Source organism: Meles meles, unplaced genomic scaffold (genome assembly GCF_922984935.1).
Source record: "Meles meles unplaced genomic scaffold, mMelMel3.1 paternal haplotype, whole genome shotgun sequence".
Lineage (NCBI taxonomy): Eukaryota > Metazoa > Chordata > Mammalia > Carnivora > Mustelidae > Meles > Meles meles.
This window is the reverse complement of record NW_025721151.1, coordinates 493,949-512,808: the sequence shown is the minus strand read 5'-3', so window position 1 is coordinate 512,808 and position 18,860 is coordinate 493,949.

Here is an 18,860-nt window from a genome sequence, read left to right as displayed (position 1 = left end):
CTCACAGATTTTACTCTGTGGGATCCGCTGATCTCCAGGTGCTCTGTGAGATCAGTTGGTCTGTCTGGGTGGAGCTCCGGGTATAGTCCACCAGGGTGAAGCTGGATGCGGCCATGCTCCCCAGGGCTGGAGAGGATACGGGGATGCTCCTTCCCTCCACTGGTAGATCGCCAGTGTTTTGAGTCCCCCTAGACAGTCAGGGGGTTCGAGTCCCCCTAGGCAGTCAGGAGGTTCAAGTTCCCCTAGGCAGCCAGGGGGTTCGAGCCCCCCACGTGGTCACCAGGGGTTCTAGTCCCCCTGGACGGCCAGAAGATAAAAAATTCCCCACCAGTGGTAGGTTCTGGGTAAGAACTGCTGGGCCTGCGGTTGTCTTTGTCTTGTCTTTTTGTTGTTTGCTGTGCTTTTTGTTGTGTTTAAAGGAATGGGGCAAGCAGAGAGTAAGGGAACTCTGACTCTTAATGGCTATATAACTGGAGCCAACTGGGGGTAGTCTAACTCGAGACAGAGACTTTAAGGAATATTCCCAAGCAGCTGCCAAAACAACTTTGTTTCGGGGCATTCCTTGCCCTCTCTGGCCTGACAGAGACTGCCTAGCCCTTCCTCCTTGCTGGCGGGAAAGCATGGCGTGTGCTCCTCTCTTGGAGCTGATGAGCCCTAGAATTGGGAACCCTTTCTCTGCATTCTGGTGGCACTTTGTTCTGTTCTTCACTGTCAGGAAACAAGAAGAGCACCCCCTGGACCTAACACCTCCCACTCTGGATCTTCCCATGCGGGTCTTGGGTAAACACATTTGAAGTGGAGTGGGCCCAGGTGGGACGTAAATCAGTATTTGAGCTAAGTTAAGTTTTTTGGGTTAATTAAGATAAACGTCTTTTGAGTTAACAGTAGTAAATGTGAAACTTCAGAGATTTTACTTAAGGTCAAAAAAAAATCTGTTTAAATCTATTAGCAAAGAGATAACTAAACTGATGGGTAATTGGCTGTCTCAGGGTTTTAATGGGTAATTGTTAAAGTAGCTTTCAAAGTCTTTGGTAACCTGAAACTTTAAACCAAATGGGATAAAATGCTAGAGCGCTGGTTGCTGGAACTAGGTTTGTATTTTTGAAATCTGTTGGTAAACATGTTTTGTGCTTAACTGATTGATAAATTAGCCACCTAAAGAACTCTGTTGTAACAGTTCACAATTGGTTAATACTTAGTCTTCAGTAGAGGTTAAGGTATTCCTAAGAGTACAAAATTCTGCTAAGTATAATTAAGACTGATGGAAATAAGGAAAACAGCTCTGTATGTAAAAGAGTAGGAGACATGTAAAAGGAAAATACCAGATGCCTGATTCTGTTTGAATAAGAAAGAAAAACGGGCCCAGGGCCACTGTCTGAGCTAGATGCATTCGTAAAGAATGGAAGGGGAGACCCGATGGGGGGAGATGTCCAACCTGTTTGAATCTGAAGAGTGCCTGACTGTGTGAATGTATCTGTATGGCTCCACCGCTTCGGCTATGGAGTCTGCGTGGGCTGCACCCTGAGTCTTGTGGGGCGTCATAGGCATAACGGTCATTTACTCGACGGAGTAGCCTGGTCCGGGGTTTATACAGACAGACCTTAGCTAAGATGCTCCTAAGTTCCCGCGAGGGACACAAGCAGGACAGCATCTGAAAGATCCCCCTCCCCTTGTCTGCGACATCATTCATGATGGAATGGGAAACATTCCATGGGAAATATTCCAAATGGAGGGAAGCACAGAAATCTCGTATCTTAAGACTGCACGCTTAAAAATTAAAAAAAAAAAAAAAAAAAAGGAAAGACACTGGTATAGAAAAGCTGGTTTCTATTCAAAAGGGCAAATGGGGGGGAGTCAAGATGGCGGGGAAGTAGGAGGAGGCACCATTTCAACCTGTTCCCTAAAGTGAGCTGATTACCTACCAAAGAACTCCGACCACCCATGAAATCAGCCTGAGATCAGAATTATACATGTCTGGATCTCTACTGGAGCAGAAGACGCCAGTGGCAGGTAAAGCAGACTGGGAGCATCGGACTGATATCGGAAGATAAACAAAAGGGGGAGGGAGCCACCAGAGGTGACCGATTGGAAAGTAACACCCCAACACGAGAGTGCTCTGCATCTGGGGACCAGCATTAACTTGGAGTCTGGTTGAAAGCACTCAAAAACCAAACAGCAAAGGATCGCGGGGGGTAATAGTGGGAATCTGGGCTATTAGGGTCAGGGACCTAAGTCCCCGGACCCAGGACAGCCTCCCCTGGCGCGGAGCCAGAGAGAGTGTAGCGGAGAAATCAGGTCTCCGTCCCTGAGCCGCCAGTGCGCCTGAACGCCAGCGCGCCTGAGAACGAGTGGGGTCTGGCTCCCGTGAGGGGCTGGGAGCCTGGCCAGACGGCAATCCTGAAACGCGCGCGTCCCACACCCTCCCTTGGGATAGGTGCTCATAGGCACTAGCCTGGAGCTCTGGCATCCAGAAAAACCAGACATTCCCAGCCCGGGACAGCGGGAAAATCTCAGTGTGCGATCTCTGCTCGGAACCTCTCTGGTGGTCTGGAGCTGCCTAGACAGCCACCGCTGCCCTGGTTTTGGGTAAAACGAGGAGCTCCTGCATCCCCAGGGACAGTGACTCAGAACCGACTCTGCCAGCAGCTTTTGCAAAACAGTCTGAGGCTTCTCTCTGAGAGGGAGGTTGGGGTGTTGTTTGCTCTCCTCTAAACCTCCAAAAACCATCAAAAGCTGTCAAGGCGAGAGAAAGCAGATGAAAGAACATAAAAACCCCCAGAGAACAAAAGGCTGAAAAAAACAGTTTCCTGAAAACAAAAGAGCTCACCCCCTTGAGGGGAGCGGGAGGACCTAACTCAGGGAACATCATTGTCTGAAAACCCATGTGGCAGGCCACTCCCCCAGAAAACCAACCAGGAAGGAAGAAAAAAAAAAAAAGACTACAAGAGAACAACCACCACTACTTCATAAATACAACTTTTATTTTTACCTCTTTACCAATATTCTGGTTCTTTTTTTTTATACATACAGATAATTTTTAACCTATTTACCATCACACTGAGATGTCGAGTACATCAAATTCTTTAATAACCTTCTAACCTGAACTTTTTGATACATACACCCGTGTTTTTCTTTTGCTTTTCTATTTTTTTAATTCTTTTTTAATTTTAACTTAGTTTAGTCTAGTTTATTCTTTTTTAATTTTTATTTTCTACTATACATATAGAGTTAAACTTCAAGGTAATCCCCTTTCCCCAATCAATGCTACCCCTATAGGCAAACCAGTTTCCAATCCCCCTGTAACTTAGGAAAGTTGAGTCACTTAACAAAAACATCAAGATACCTTCAGGAAGAATCAAAATAACCTTCCTCACCCACACTGAGAATCTATAACCACTCTCCCAATTTTTCCTTCTGTCAGTGTTTCTGTGAATTTGTGTTTGTCCTGATAATATATAAATCTTATACATGGGGTTCTTTCTGATGAGGTTCTTCCCTTTTTTTCCTTATTATACATATTTTTTCTCTTGTCATATATTTTATCACTCTTTTTGTTTGTCTGTTTTTGTTTGTATACTCCACAAATCTTACCTTGTGGCCCATTTGGGCTGAGCCTTCTCTTTTATCTTCCTTTTTTTTCCTATCTCTCTCTCTCTCTCTCTTTTTTTTTCCTTTTTCCTTTCCCTTTTTTTTTTCTTTCTGCTTCTCTATTTCTTTTTCTTTTCTTTTTTCTCTCATTTGGGTGGGGAATCCTGATTGCACAGAAGCGTTCCAGGGTGCACATGGACTGCACCACAATCGATAAGTCCAGCTGCATCTGTTCAATCACCTCTTACCAAAATGACTAGGAGGAGGAATACCCAACAGAAGAAAAATACAGAGGATGGGCCTTCTGCAACAGAGCTAATGGCTGTCGACATAGGCAATATGTCAGAAAAGGAATTCAGACTAACAATTATCCAGGCAATAGCTAGGTTGGAGAAAGCCATGGATGACCAAACAGAATTGATTAGGGCAGAACTGAAAGCCACCAGGGATGATGTTCACAATGTTAGGGCAGAACTGAAAGCCACCAGGGATGATGTTCAAAATGCTCTCAGTGAGTTCCAATCCAATCTAAATTCTCTAAAAGCTAGGGTAACTGAGACAAAAGATAGAATTAGTGATCTGGAGGACAAACAGATAGAGAGAAAGGATCAGGAGGAAGCCTGGAACAAACAGCTCAGAAGCCACGAAAACAGAATCAGGGAAATAAACGATGCCATGAAACGTTCCAACGTCAAAATTATTGGAATCCCTGAAGGGGAAGAAAAAGAAAGAAGTCTAGAAGATAGAGTGGAAGAAGTTGTCTATGAAAATTTTCCCAATCTCACGAATGGAAACAACGTTCATGTACTAGAGGCAGAAATATTTCCTCCCAAGATTTTAGATTCTCGAAAGTCCTCACGGCACCTTATAGTTAGAATGGGGAATTATGTTTCAAGAGAGACCCTCTTAAAAGCAGCTAGGACAAAGAAGCTTCTTACATACAGAGGAAAGCCCATTAGAATAACGTCAGACCTTTCCACAGAGACCTGGAAAGCCAGGAAGGGCTGGCAAAATATATTCAGAGTACGAAATGAGAAGAACATGCAACCAAGAATACTCTATCCAGCAAGACTGACATTTAAAATAGATGGAGAGATAAAGAGTTTCCAAGACCGGCAAGGCTTAAAAAACTATGCAACCACCAAGCCGACACTGCAGGAAATATTAAGGGGGGCCTATAAAAGAGAAAAAATCCTAAGAATATCATTGAACAGAAATATAGAAAGAAAACAGACAGAAAGACTTCAAAGGCAACACAATGTCAATAAAAACCTAACTCTCAATAATCACTCTCAATGTGTATGGCCTAAATGCACTCATAAAATGACACAGGGTTGCAGATTGCATAAAATGACAGGACCCATCCATATGTTGTCTACAAGAGAACCATTTTGAACCTAAGGATACACCCAGACTGAAAGTGAAGGGATGGAGAAGCATCTTTCATGCCAATGGGCCTCAAAAGAAGGCTGGGGTAGCGATTCTCATATCACATAAATTAGATTTTAAACTAAAGACTGTAGTCAGAGATACAGAAGGACACTACATAATTCTTAAAGGGACTATCCGCCAAGACGATCTAACAATTGTGAATATCTATGCCCCCAATATGGGAGCACCCAATTACATAAGAAAACTATTAATCAAGGTAAAGAGTCATATTGATACGAATACAATAATAGTAGGAGATCTTAATACGCCTCTCTCAGAAATAGACAGATCATCGAAGCAGAAAATTAATAAAGAAATAAGAGCATTGAATGAAACATTGGACCAGATGGACCTCATAGATATATACAGAACATTCCACCCGAAAACAAAAGAATATTCATTCTTCTCAAGTGCACATGGAACCTTCTCCAGAATAGACCACATACTGGGTCACAAAGCAGGACTCAACCGATACCAAAAGACTGACATTATTCCCTGCATATTCTCCCATCACAATGCGTTGAAACTGGAGCTCAATCACAAGGAAAAGTTCAGAAGGAACTCAAACACCTGGAAGCTAAAGACCCCCTTGCTTAAGAATGCTTGGATCAACCAGGAGATCAAAGCAGAACTTAAACAATTCATGGAAACCAATGAGAATGAAGACACCTCGGTCCAAAACCTATGGGATACAGCAAAGGCGGTTCTAAGGGGGAAACACATAGCCATCCAAGCCTCCCACAAAAACACTGAAAAATCCAGAATACACCATCTGTCGCTACACCTTAAAGAACTGGAGAATCAACAACAAATCAAACCAACTCCACATGCAAGAAGGGAAATAATCAAGATTAGAGCAGGGATCAATGAGGTAGAAACGAGAGATACAGTAGAACGTATCAATGAAATTAGAAGCTGGTTTTTTGAAAGAATCAATAAGATCGATAAACCATTGGCCACACGAATCCAAAAGAAAAGAGAGAAAGCCCAAATTAATAAAATTATGAATGAAAAGGGAGAGATCACAACTAACACCAAGGAAATAGAAACAATCATCAGAAATTATTACCAACAGTTATATGCCAATAAGCTAAGCAACCTAGATGAAATGGATGCATTCCTGGAAAGCTACAAACTCCCAAAATGGAACCAGGAAGAAATGGACAACCTGAATAGACCGATATCTAGTAATGAGATTGAAGCAGTGATCAAAAAACTCCCAAAAACAAGAGCCCAGGACCTGACGGATTCCCTGGGGAATTCTACCAAACTTTCAAAGAAATAACACCAATTCTCCTGAAGCTGTTCCAAAAAATTGAAGCAGAAGGAAAATTTCCAGACTCTTTTTATGAAGCCAGCATTACCCTGATCCCCAAACCAGGCAAAGACCCTACCAAAAAGGAGAATTTCAAACAAATATCACTGATGAATATGGATGCAAAGATTCTCAACAAGATCCTAGCAAACAGGATCCAGGAGCACATTCAAAAGATTATCCACCATGACCAGGTGGGATTCATCCCTGGGTTGCAAGGTTGGTTCAACATTCGCAAATCAATCCGTGTGATAGAACACATAATAAGAGAAGAGAGAAGAACCACATGGTCCTCTCAATTAATGCAGAAAAAGCATTTGACAAAATGCAGCATCCGTTCCTGATGAAAACGCTTCAAAGTATAGGGATAGAGGGAACATTCCTGAACTTCATAAAATCTATCTATGAAAGTCACACAGCAAATATCATCCTCAATGGGAAAAAGCTTGCAGCCTTTCCGTTGAGATCAGGAACACGACAAGGATGCCCACTCTCACCACTCTTGTTCAACATAGTATTAGAAGTCCTAGCAACGGCAATCAGACAACAAAGAGAAATAAGAGGTATCCAAATTGGCAAGGAAGAAGTCAAACTCTCTCTCTTCGCAGATGACATGATTCTTTATATGGAAAACCCCAAAGACTCCACCCCCAAACTACTAGAACTCATACAGCAATTCAGTAACATGGCAGGATACAAAGTCAATGTACAGAAAGCAGTGGCTTTCTTATACACTAACAACGAAAATAGAGAAAGGGAAATTAGAGAATCGATTCCATTTACTATAGCACCAAGAACCATAAGATACCTGGGCATAAACCTAACCAAAGAAGTAAAGGACCTGTACTCGAGGAACTACAGAACACTCATGAAAGAAATTGAAGAAGACACAAAAAGATGGAAGACTGTTCCATGCTCTTGGATTGGAAGAATAAACATTGTTAAAATGTCTATACTGCCTAGAGCAATCTATACTTTTAATGCCATTCCGTTCAAAATTCCACCAGTATTTTTCAAAGAGCTGGAGCAAATAATCCTAAAATTTGTATGGAGTCAGAAGAGACCTTGAATTGGTAAGGAAAGGTTGAAAAACAAAAACAAAACTGGCGGCATCACGTTACCCGATTTCAAGCTTTACTACAAAGCTGTGATCACCAAGACAGCGTGGTACTGGCATAAAAACAGACACATAGACCAGTGGAACAGAGTGGAGAGCCCAGATATGGACCCTCAACTCTATGGTCAAATAATCTTCGACAAAACAGGAAAAAATATTCAATGGAAAAGACAGTCTCTTCAATAAATGGTGCTGGGAAAACTGGACAGCGATAGGTAGAAGAATGAAACTCGACCGTTCTCTTACACCGTACACAAAGATAAACTCGAAATGGATAAAAGACCTCAACGTGAGACAGGAATCTATCAGAATCCTAGAGGAGAACATAGGCAGTAACCTCTTCGATATCAGCCACAGCAACTTCTTTCAAGATATGTCTCCAAAGGCCAAGGAAACAGAAGCAAAAATGAACTTTTGGGATTTCATCAAGATCAAAAGCTTCTGCACAGCAAAGGAAACAGTCAACAAAAGAAAGAGGCAACCCACAGAATGGGAGAAGATATTTGCAAATGACAGTACAGACAAAAGGTTGATATCCAGGATCTATAAAGAACTTCTCAAACTCAACACACACAAAACAGATAATCATATCAAACATGGGCAGAAGATATGAACAGACCCTTCTCCAACGAAGACATACAAATGGCTATCAGACACATGAAGAAATGCTCATCATCACTAGCCATCAGGGAGATTCAAATTAAAACAACATTGAGATATCACCTGACACCAGTTAGAATAGCCAAAATTAGCAAGACAGGAAACAACGTGTGTTGGAGAGGATGTGGAGAAAGGGGAACCCTCTTACACTGTTGGTGGGAATGCAAGTTAGTGCAGCCACTTTGGAGAACAGTGTGGAGACTCCTGAAGAAATTAAGAATAGAGCTTCCCTATGACCCTGCAATTGCACTGCTGGGTATTTACCCCAAAGATACAGATGTAGTGAAAAGAAGGGCCATCTGTACCCCAATGTTTATTGCAGCAATGGCTACGGTCGCCAAACTGTGGAAAGAACCAAGATGCCCTTCAGCGGATGAATGGATAAAGAAGATGTGGTCCATATACACAATGGAGTATTATGCCTCCTTCAGAAAGGACGAATACCCAACTTTGTAGCAACATGGACGGGACTGGAAGAGATTATGCTGAGCGAAGTAAGTCAAGCAGAGAGAGTCAAGTATCATATTGTCTCACTTATTTGTGGAGCATAACAAATAACCTGGAGGACATGGGGAGATGGAGAGGAGAGGGAGTTGAGGGAAACTGGAAGGGGAGATGAACCATGAGAGACTATGGACTCTGAAAAACAACCAGAGGGTTATGAAGGGGCGGCGGGGGAGGGGGTGGTGGGAGGTTGAGTAACAAGGTGGTAGGTAATAGGAAGGGCACGTACTGCCTGGAGCACTGGGTGTGATGCCAAAACAATGAACACTGTTATGCTGTAAATAAACAAATTTAAAAAAAAAACTGAGGAAGGGGGCGCTTGGGTGGCTCAGTGGTTTAAAGTCTCTGCCTTTGGCTCAGGTCATCATCACAGGGTCCTGGGATCGAGCCCAACATTGGGCTCTCCGCTCAGTGGGAGCCTGCTTCTCCCTCTTCCTCTGCCTGCCTCTCTGGCTACTTGTGATCTCCGTCTGTCAAATAAATAAATAAAATCTTTAAAAAATGAGGAAGTACTGGTAAAAATTGTAAATGGGTTTGAAGTATCTGCCTTGGGTGTCAAGAGGCATAGGTTGTGGGACCATCAATTTATCCTATGGTCTGTTGATGCAATGTCCATGCATTCTTGGAATAATATCCTTAAGTCATAAAAAAGTTATTTCACTTAGTAATTTACATGTTCTCAATCTATTGCGGATGTTCATCTCCTAATCTACTGGGAAATACCTACATCAGGGTTCTGGGTTTATGTGAAGGAGTTTATTTTCAATTATTGGGTGGTCACTGTCAACTTGCAGAGGAAAAACTGGGAAAGCTTGTTGTGTTTATAGTTAAAGAGGTACTGCATCTGACACGGAAGTCACTTTAGATATTGAGTATCTGGTTCCAAACTCTAATGTGAAGAATTATATTTTCATGTAAAAATAATTAGATTATTTCTCCGTTATTTTAATTTTACCCAATGGCATTATGGAAGCCAGTCTATTTACTTTGCAAAAGATTTGCATCAGCTTCAGTCATTGAAACTTCACTCAAAATTTTGGGTGTGGCCTCAGCATTACTGTCAATAGGGAGTGGAGTAAAAGGGAAAGAGATGGTTTCTTAGTCAGTTGGAGAATGAAGGCTTGAACCTGAAGAAGGTCCATACATGGCAGAGAGGATAGGACTATACACTTCTATTGACCATCTCCTCAGGGTGGAACCTACCATATGTGAGATTGATGCCAGGAATTTATTTTATTTATTCCTGACCAAAGTCTCTTCAGTTTGATACAACCATCAATATGAATACAGAGAGTTGCTGATGATAAATCAAGTTTCAGAAATTTAAGGGAATTCATTGGATTTCCTGTCTTAACACAGATAGTAAAGAGATGCAGGTATTTATATATTAAATTTGTATTTAAAAATAATCCTATCTTAGCACTAAATATTTTAGGCAACAATTATGAAATAAAATTGGTCGTTTTTAACTGCTGAAAACTAAATAGAAATTAAAAGAAAAGTATTAAACCTGTTAATTAAACATGTACCAGAGATGAAACAGAGTCAAGAATTTATACAAGTTATCTATGCCTCAATAAATTGCTTTGTTTCTTCTATATTGTCATTTCAAGATATTTCTTGTTTCCTATCTATTTCAGTCTTAATCTTATTTTCTCTTGTTCCCTGCAATAATACAGCTTTCGTCAATGGTGTAGAGAATACACACATCACTTCCAGATCCTCTCAATGAACTCTAATCCATGTCCTGCCCCAATACCAAAGTTGCCCTACGTGGTTGTGCTTACAAAGATCAACCTCCTCTTCATTATCTCCCCTGTAAATTGCTATGTAAATGTATATATTCAGTTTATTCCTACTTCACAATGAGAAAAGTCCTCAAAATAATGTAACTTATACATAATTTGCATATTACCATTTTGAATTTAGCTTAATATAATTTAATAAGCATTGTCAATATTACAGATATTCTTTTTCCTAGGATTCGAATGTTCCTATTCAATTGCAAATAAGACTTGAAAAACCTCTCACTTTATTGATTCACATATTTACAGAATAAAGTGATTTTTCAAATATAGGATCATTATAAAGATTAAATGTGTATCCCATGTGATGAGAATTAATTTAGTTCAAACTATATATGATCCATTGGCAAATCTGGAAATGTGTTCTCTAGATACTGGACAATGTAGAATTTTATTCAGAAGCAAATGAATCTCAAAAAAAGATCATTCAGATCACTAAATAAGTCTGGTCACAATCCATTTTGTCTGATTATTGCATAGTTGCAACAAGAATGTGCATTTAACAAAGAATTTCTATCATTTTCCCTAAAATTTTATAAGAAATATCAGACTAAATTTTAATAAGCATCTGAATTTAAAAAACAAAAATCACCAATTTTCATATAAATTTGGGTTATTTCTTCTCTTTTCAAGAACTCTGTCATACTTTTGTGTGAACTTTATCAAAATAAACTTCTTTACCTACCTATGGGGGAAGAGTTCTCTAAAAGACCTAGCAGACTTTTTCCACAGGACCACCATGAACCTACTGGCTGCTCTAAGCATACCTCAGTTCTTTGAAAAATTTGTACATACTTGTATCTGCATGCCCATAGATATTAATTATTTTGCATTGCTATCTGTTATCTAGATTTCATGGTATTATGAAATGACTTCCCTAGAATGTATCAGGTTGCCAAGAGGACAATCCTCTGGAGTCCAGCCAAGCACAGTTCCCTGCAGATCATACATGAAATTTTTCATGCCTTCTAATGTTTCCACAACAGTTTCTGTTAAAAAGAAAACAACTTATTTGTGAAGCATAACAAAGAACATGGAGGACATGGGGAGATGGAGAGGAGAAGGGAGTTGAGGGAAATTGGAAGGGGAGATGAACCATGAGAGACTATGGACTCTGAAAAACAACCTGAGGGTTTTGAAGGGGCGGGAGGGGGTGGGAGGTTGGGGAACCAGGTAGTGGGTAATAGGGAGGGCACATATTGCATGGAGCACTGGGTGTGGTGCAAGAACAATGAACACTGTTACGCTGATAGGAAATTTAAAAAAAGAAAAAGAAAGCAAGAAGACAAACAGCAAAGTTCAGAAAGCTTTCATGCCTTAGGGATTAAGACTCATTTAAAATAGTTAACCAATGTGTATTTTTCATTTGTTTTGATGGTTATAAAGCTTGTGAGCCTAAGGATTTTATTGTACACAGAGATCTAAAATGTATAGTATTCATATGTGCCTATATCTGTGTGTTTCTGTATATATATCTTCATGAAATATCACATCAGAGAATCAGTACTGATAAATAGGTAAGTAGGTAGAGAGATATATGGAGAGATATCTGATTTATCAGCATATACTTTGTCTTTAGATTCAGACTGAAGAGAAATTTATTTTGCTTTATTGTAAAACATGCTGCAGATTTTTGGAGCCAATGTTAGATCTAATGTTAGCTGTCACTTACTAGAAATGTAAACATGGATTAATGAATTCAACTCTTTGAGCCTTTAACTCATCAGGAGAGCAGATCAGAATCATGAGATACGATCTCACATTTCTTGGAATGATTGTTATCAATAATTGAACAAAATGATGTCTGTTGGAGTGGATGCGGATAAAAAACAACACTTGAGCACTATTGATGGGAATATAAATTAATGCAGCCATTATGGAAAATAGTACAGAAGTTTTTCAAACAGTTGAAAGTAAAACTATCCTAAGTTCCAACAATCCCACTTCTGGATATCTATGCAAAGGAAATAAAATGATATGAAATCAAATTTGAAGCTATACTTTACTCGTGTAATCATTATTGCAGTGTGACTCACAATAGCTAAAATGTGGAAATTAATTTGACATATTCATTGACAAATGAATGGAAAAATGAAATAAAAGTATCATGGATGCTTTTTCTGCATCAATTGAGAGGACCATGTGGTTCTTCTCTCTTCTCTTATTGATTTGTTCTATCACATTGATTGACAAAATCCAGCATCCGTTCCTGAGGAAAACGCTTCAAAGTATAGGGATAGAGGGAATATTCCTGAACTTCATAAAATCTATCTATGAAAGACCCACAGCAAATATCATCCTCAATGGGAAAAAGCTTGCAGCCTTTCCGTTGAGATCAGGAACACGACCAGAATGCCCACTCTCACCACTCTTGTTCAACATAGTATTAGAAGTCCTAGCAACGGCAATCAGACAACAAAGAGAAATAAGAGGTATCCAAATTGGCAAGGAAGAAGTCAAACTCTCTCTCTTCGCAGATGACATGATTCTTTATATGGAAAACCCCAAAGACTCCACCCCCAAACTACTAGAACTCATACAGCAATTCAGTAACATGGCAGGATACAAAGTCAATGTACAGAAAACAGTGGCTTTCTTATACACTAACAACGAAAATAGAGAAAGGGAAATTAGAGAATCGATTCCATTTACTATAGCACCAAGAACCATAAGATACCTGGGCATAAACCTAACCAAAGAAGTAAAGGACCTGTACTCGAGGAACTACAGAACACTCATGAAAGAAATTGAAGAAGACACAAAAAGATGGAAGACTGTTCCATGCTCTTGGATTGGAAGAATAAACATTGTTAAAATGTCTATACTGCCTAGAGCAATCTATACTTTTAATGCCATTCCGATAAAAATTCCACCAGTATTTTTCAAAGAGCTGGAGCAAATAATCCTAAAATTTGTATGGAATCAGAAGAGACCCCGAATTGGTAAGGAAAGGTTGAAAAACAAAAACAAAACTGGCGGCATCACGTTACCCGATTTCAAGCTTTACTACAAAGCTGTGATCACCAAGACAGCGTGGTACTGGCATAAAAACAGACACATAGACCAGTGGAACAGAGTGGAGAGCCCAGATGTGGACCCTCAACTATATGGTGAAATAATCTTCGACAAAACAGGAAAAAATATTCAATGGAAAAGACAGTCTCTTCAATAAATGGTGCTGGGAAAACTGGACAGCGATAGGTAGAAGAATGAAACTCGACCATTCTCTTACACTGTACACAAAGATAAACTCGAAATGGATAAAAGACCTCAATGTGAGACAGGAATCTATCAGAATCCTGGAGGAGAACATAGGCAGTAACCTCTTCAATATCAGCCACAGCAGCTTCTTTCAAGATATGTCTCCAAAGGCCGAGGAAACAAAAGCAAAAATGAACTTTTGGGACTTCATCAAGATCACAAGCTTCTGCACAGCAAAGGAAACAGTCAACAAAACAAAAATGCAACCCACGGAATGGGAGAAGATATTTACAATTGACAGTACAGACAAAAGGTTGATATCCAGGATCTATAAAGAACTTCTCAAACTCAACACACACAAAACAGATAATCATATCAAACATGGGCAGAAGATAGGAACAGACACTTCTCCAACGAAGACATACAAATGGCTACCAGACACATGAAAAAATGTTCATCATCACTAGCCATCAGGGAGATTCAAATTAAAACCACATTGAGATACCACCTGACACCAGTTAGAATGGCCAAAATTAGCAAGACAGGAAACAACATGTGTTGGAGAGGATGTGGAGAAAGGGGAACCCTCTTACACTGTTGGTGGGAATGCAAGTTAGTGCAGCCACTTTGGAGAACCGTGTGGAGACTCCTGAAGAAATTAAGAATAGAGATTCCCTATGACCCTGCAATTGCACTGCTGGGTATTTACCCCAAAGATACAGAGGTAGTGAAAAGATGGGCCATCTGTACCCCAATGTTTATTGCAGCAATGGCTACGGTCGCCAAACTGTGGAAAGAACCAAGATGCCCTTCAATGGATGAATGGATAAGGAAGATGTGGTCCATATACACAATGGAGTATTATGCCTCCATCAGAAAGGATGAATACCCAACTTTTGTAGCAACAAGGACGGGACTGGAAGAGATTATGCTGCGTGAAATAAGTCAAGCAGAGAGAGTCAAGTATCATATGGTCTCACTTATTTGTGGAGCATAACAAAGAACATGGAGGACATGGGGAGATGGAGAGGAGAGGGAGTTGAGGGAAACTGGAAGGGGAGATGAACCATGAGAGACTATGGACTCTGAAAAAAACCAGAGGGTTATGAAGGGGCGTGGGGGTGGTGAGAGGTTGAGGAACAAGGTGGTTGGTAATAGGGAGGGCACGTACTGCATGGAGCACTGGGTGTGATGCCAAAACAATGAACACTGTTATGCTGTAAATAAACAAATAAACGAATAAAAAAAAAAAGAAAGAAAACTATGCCAGTGAGAGAAGCCAAAAAAAAAGTATCATGGATGAACCTGGAGGGCATTGAGAGAAGTGAAATAAGCCAAATATAGAAAGACAAACACTTTATAATTACAATTGTAAATGAAATCTAAAAGTCAATCTTTAGAAGAGTAGAATGGCAATTGTCAGTGACTAAAGGCAGGGAAAATGGGGAAGATGTGGGTCAAATGCTAAATTTTCAGTATACATGTTGAATAAGTTATATTTACAGCAATTTATATATAGTTAACAACATGGTATATTGGAAATTTCCTGTTACTGGAGATCTCCCCAGTTGGTATTCTTACACACACACACACACACACACACACACACTCACACCCCACATACACAAGCTAAGTGAATTGGTGGATATGCACTATGTAGTTATTAGGAAGCATAATTCTTTTTTTAAAATATTTTATTTATTTAATATTTTATTTATAAATATTTAATATTTAATATTTTATTTATTTAATATTTATTTATTTAATAATTCATTTATTTAAATATTTATTTAATATTTATTTAATAAATATAAATATTTATTTATTTAATATTTTATTTATTATTTTTTAATATTTATTTATTTATTTGACAGAGAGAAATCACAACTAGGCAGAGAGGCAGGCAGAGAGAGAGGAGGAAGCAGGCTCCCAGCCTGATGTGGGCCTCAATCCCAGTACTCTGGGATCATGACCTGAGCCGAAGGCAGAGGCTTTAACCCACTGAGCCACCCAGGTGCCCCAGGAAGTGTAATTCTTAAATGAAACTGTGTACCTTATATATATGGAATATTTGTCAATTATACCTAAATAAATCTGAAGGAAAGGCAAAAAAATCGACAAGACTAAATGGGATAGTTTATACCGGATGTGTCAAATCTGAGTGGCATGAGTGACCCATGCACAGTAGCTGTGATATTTTTTTTACCATCTTCACCATTGCCACTAAAATCAGCATAGTAACCATCATACATTTTTTATCCATACACATGTCATCCTTGCATTTCTCAGGGACTTTGTTCCCGAAAAATTTCAGTACACTCATTGGTTTTAACAAAGTATCCAACTTTGCTCTATTACTATTGCTGTCACTATGACTGCACTGGAAAATTAGTGCCAGGCAAAAAACATTATATTTCATTTTCTTATTTTCACTTATTTTTAAAATTAACTTAAAAAAAAGAAAAAGATTGTCTTTGTTTCACAGAAAGCACAAGCAAAGTGAGCAGGAGAGGGGTAAGCAGGCACCGCACCAACCAGGAAGCCAGATGCAGGGCTATCAGGACCCTGGGATCATGAGCTGAGCCTAAGGCAGAAGTTTAACCAACTTAGCCACCCAGGGCCCCAAGGACATTTTTTTTTAATATTCTAGCTAAGTACAGAAAGTAGTACAACTAGGTAAATTTTCTAAGAAATCATCCTATCACTTTGGGCACACCCATCTCCTTCATATACAGGCATGTCCATAGATTGACAAAGTTTATATTTTAGAACAAAGATGCAAAATATGCAAAAAAATTAATAATGATTCAAAATTTAAAAACAAAAAAGAATCACAGCAGAGGAAGGTGTTTAAGATCTCCTGGACCTGTTGGAATGGGGTAACAGTGTGATTTAGGATGGGATCTGTGGGGAAGGAGGGGGAACCAAATTGGCTGGGCCTCCTGTGTGTGCGGCTGTGCAGGCTGACCAGGATCACCTGACTCTACCCGCCTTTTGGGGCTGGAACTCCTGTGGGTCACCCCCACAGCCCTCTTTCTGCACAGCCCACCCCATGCCCAGCACCAATGCCAGCTCCCCCAGGCCAGACCCATATCTGAAGCAGATGGAGCAGTGCCTCTGGAGATCAGGTCCACACCACGCTTCCCAGATCTGCTGCCACCTGTTCCCAGAGGCAGTGCCCATCTCTGTGGAGGCTGGAGCGGTGCCCCTGGAGGTCTGGTCCTCAGAGGCTCTGGCCTCACCGGTGGCTCCCCCTCCCCGGCCCCTTTCCCGAAGTCTCCCTGCTCTGCCTGAAGGAGAAGCTGCTCCCCTGGAAAGACTCCTGGAAGGAAAAGCACTTCTTCCAATTTCTCGGGGTCTTACTGCTGGGTGAGCCCCAATCCATTCCACAGCCTTGTGGGGAGACTTCGAGGAAGCGGCTCAGGTGGTCTCCCCATCAGCGGCACAGCCTAGCCCGTCTTGCTGGCCTCACCCTGGGGCATCACAATGCCTTCTTGTGATGTCACCACCATGCCCTGGTGAATCACCCAGGCACTCACAAATTGGTCTCATTCAGGTGGCCAGTCACCACGTAGCTCAGCTGGCCAATGACCAAGGGCTTTTTCAGTGACCCTTCTGACATCATCGAATGGAAAACAGGTTAACTTTCTTTCAGGATGAAAAATTCATCTTTGGGATGTATTTATAGTGAAGTTCATGGTGAGGCCGAAAGACTCAACCAGTATAAAGCAAAATGTGTCACTCAGCGTCACCATTCCCTGAAATGCTATCGCCAGTATTCATGAAGACAAGGACCATTAAATCCCATGAACTGTCACACTTCATGGGTAAGTTCATAATATGATGCTACTTTCCACTCCTCCATTAAAGCTTAAATATAAATGTAGAAAATTGTAGCTATTATGTTTCCTATGTCTTCCCAAAATGAACTTAAACCAAGAAAGGATGATGCTGTGTCCCAAGTCATTACCTTCTGCCAAAACAATATTTAGCTCTCATAGACGGGGGAGAACAAAATCCAGCCTGTCAGCAGGTTCACTGTCTTCATGTCTAGCTTCCAACACAAAGCAGTGGGAGGAGGACTTAAGTTTGTCTCCTCCCTCAAATACAAGTCAATATTTATCAGGTCATTCAGAACACACAATAAATGAATCAGAGATCTGAGAAAAAAAAATGCTGCAGGTCTACAAGTAGAAAAGGGCCCACCATTCGGAAGGGAGGTGGTGTTCAGATTTGAATCTGGTGTTATATAGCTTAGGGGTGGGAACCTGCCTGGGGCAGCTACCACAAAGTCTTCTTAGCAGCAGATCAGAAAATGGTAACATTTAGAAGTCTGCTGCTGTGGGGGTGTCCCTGGCTTAAAAATGCTCAGGTAGGGAAGCCAGGTGGAATCCTGAGTGTGACAAGATTGGTCTCAGGATCCCTGGGGTGACATGAAAATGGGTGCTGCCTGAGTATGGCAGAGTTCCCAGACTTCAGAAAGTTGAAAACAAACAAACAAAAACAAAACAGAAAAACAAAACAAAACAAAAAACAAAACAACCCAAAACAACAACAACAAAAAAACCCTACCTTACCACCGAGCTTTAGGAGCAGGAAACCTGCCTTAGAACAGAATGTCTAGATGCCAGTTTTCTGCTCTGTGTTGACATAAACTGCTTGCTACTGCATGGTTGTAGGATTGTTTTCCAGGGATAGGGAGGCAAAAGGCAGAAGCATAGGAGATCTGCTATGAGAGGAACCACACATTTCCATGCTAAACATTTGGACATCGGTGGTGAGAGTGGACAAACCTGGTGTGTTCCCGAATGTAGGGGAAAATCAGTCTTTCTCTGTTGAGGATTATATCTATTGTGGGTCTTTCCTATATGGTCTTTATGATGTTGAGTTATATTCCCTCTCTTTCTACGTGGTAGCGAGTTTTTTCAAAGAAGATGCAGCATTTTGTGAAATGCTTTTTCTGCATCTATGGAGAATGTCATATGGTTCTTGCGTTTGTTTTTTATTTTATTTTTTGTCCATTTTTTAATGTGGTCTATCCCCTTGATTGACTTGATGAGGTTGAGTCACTTTTCAGTGCAGGAATAAATCCCTCATGGTCATGTTGAATAATCCTTTAAATGTACCATTGGATCCTGTTGGCTAGTATCTTGGTGAGACTATATGCATCCTTGTTCATCAGGGATACTGGTCTGTAATTCTTTTTAGGGGGCATCCTTCTGTGGTTTTGGCCTCAAGG